The sequence below is a fragment of the Mesoplodon bidens genome (genome assembly GCF_964165515.1).
Source record: "Mesoplodon bidens genome assembly, chromosome: 12".
Lineage (NCBI taxonomy): Eukaryota > Metazoa > Chordata > Mammalia > Artiodactyla > Ziphiidae > Mesoplodon > Mesoplodon bidens.
In genome coordinates this window covers 20,293,583-20,295,951 of record NC_138168.1, presented here as the reverse complement: position 1 = coordinate 20,295,951, position 2,369 = coordinate 20,293,583, and the positions used below count along the sequence as shown (strand labels likewise).

At 40.8% G+C, this 2,369-nt stretch overlaps 1 pseudogene across 1 annotated transcript; it reads left to right on the top strand.

The window, feature by feature from the left end:
* Positions 1–378: 378 nt before the first annotated feature.
* On the top strand, positions 379–960 carry LOC308625872 (small ribosomal subunit protein eS7-like; annotated as a pseudogene). The gene has a single exon. The product of its transcript is annotated as a small ribosomal subunit protein eS7-like (transcript).
* Positions 961–2,369: the final 1,409 nt, after the last annotated feature.

Below are 2,369 nucleotides of genomic sequence, written 5' to 3'. Positions count from 1 at the left end.
AGACATTACATCAAAATCAGTTGTTTTCAAAATAAATGAATTAGTCCATTCCATTTGCAAGTGCGCTGGCCCTTGTGACCAAAGACCCTCTACCCCCAGCTTTTGCTGCCCCTTCACCACAGATTGGTCTCCTGGGGATCCCACCTGTCCTTCAAAGGAAGGAGGCAATGACCACCATTCTCCAGATAGTAAGGCTGAGGATTAATACAGAAAGGCAGATGGAGGATTGACCCAGAGCCCACTGATTGGAGGCCCAGCAACTCCACAGGGTTTTGAAGAATAAGAAGGCACCCTTAGAAAAATCAAGGGCTTCTCTTCCTAAGCGTACTAGTGTCAGCAGCGGCGGCAAATATTGGCCGCATTGGCAAGGTCCAGGCAATGTTCAGTGCCATCATGGAGATCGTGAAGCCCAATGACAAGAAGCCTGATGAGTTCAAGTCGGGCATCTCCCAGGCCCTCCTAGAGCTAGAGATGAACTGGGACCTCAAGGCCCAGCTGCAGGAGTTGAACATCACGGCCACCAAGAAAATTGAAGGTGGTGGTGGTCGGAAAGCTATCATAATCTTTGTTCCCTTTCCTCAACTGAAATCTTTCCGGAAAATACAGGTCCAGCTGTGTGTGAGTTGGAGAAGAAGTTCAGTGGGAAGCAATTGTCTTGATCACTCAGAGGAGAATTCTGCCTAAGTCAACTCGAAAAAGCCATACAAAAAATAAGCAAAAGAGTCCCAGGAGCCACACTCTGACAGTCGTGCATGACGCCATCCTGGAGGACCTGGTTTTCCCAACTGAGATTGTGGTCAAGAGAATCTGCATGAAGCTGGATGGCAGCTGACTCATAAAGGTTCATTTGGATAAAGTACAGCAGAAAATGTGGAACACAAGGTTGAAACATTTTCTGGCGTCTATAAGAAGCTCACGGGCAAGGATGTTAATTTTGAATTCCCAGAGTTTCAGTCATAAACAAAAATGACTAAATAAAATATTATTCACATTTTTTAAAAAAGCAAGGACTTATTCATTCATTCATTCAACAAATATTTATTTGCCAAATATCAGCAGTCTAACACATACCACTTATAGTTCTAAGCACTGGGGTAAAATGATGAGCAAGATAAACCAGGTGTCCACCTTCATGGAGATTATGTTCTAGTGGGAGGGAAAGGAAAATAAATAGGAAACCAAACAGTAAGCCAATAACCAAATAGAATCCTGTTAGAGAGTGATAAGCAAGTGCAGGAAGTAATCTGAAGTAAGGAGGGAGAGAGTGAATGAGCACCTGGGCTTGGGTTAGGTGAGGTGGAGGGGACCATGGAAGGCCTCTGAGTAGTGACAGCTCTGGTGAGTGATGACAAGCGGCCACCATGCAAAGGTCTGAAGAAGAAACGTCCTGGCAACAGAAACAGCAAATGCAAATGCTCTGAAGTAGGAACAATCTTAAGTGTTGGAGAAAAAGACCAAGATAGCTACAGCCTGGTTAGCACGGGGGAGAGTTGAAGGAAACAAGGCCAGAGGGACAGCAGGCCCCAGATCAAATATACACACATAAATATGTGTTGTTAATGTCGTTGTGAAACAATGTAAATGCTGAAATCATTTGTAAAAGAGAGGTTCTATGATGTAAAAAAATTAATAACCATCAAGGTAAAAATGCCAATGGATACTCATAAAAAAACTGGGAAAGAACAGAAGATTATATAGGAAGTAAGAAGGAAATTGTTCATCCTATATCAGGAAATGTCAGCATATGTGGTGTTATTCTTGATTTTGAGGAAGAAAGAAAAGTAACTGATTTCTGAACATTTACAGATAAGCTAACAGAATAAAAAAAGAGAATGTGTAATTTCCAAATAATTAGAAAAAATAATGCCAAAATAAATCTCTATTCATCTAGAAAGAGAAAAGACAGAGAGCTCAAAAGAAGCTGACAGAAATAAGACCAAACATCTGTGATCACAGTAAATGACAAGTGGGTCAAAAATCAACAGTAATTACTTAGAGGATGAACTTATGGTTACAAGAGGGGGGGTGGAAATGATGGGAGGAAGGGATAGTTAGGGCATATGGGATCGACATGCACACAATGCTATATTTAAAATGGATAACCAACAAGGACCTAATGTAGAGCACAGGGAAATCTGCTCAGTGTTATGTGGCAGCCTGGATGGGAGGGGAGTTTGGGGGAGAATGGATACATGTATATGTATGGCTGAGTTGTTTTGCTGTGCACCTGAAACTTTCACAACATTGTTAATCAGCTATACTCCGATATAAAATAAAAAGTTAAAAAAAACGAATTAACGTAAAAAAATCAAATGTTATTAATAATCGGCAGGCATAATTTTAAATTATAAAGAAATATTAATAATGAT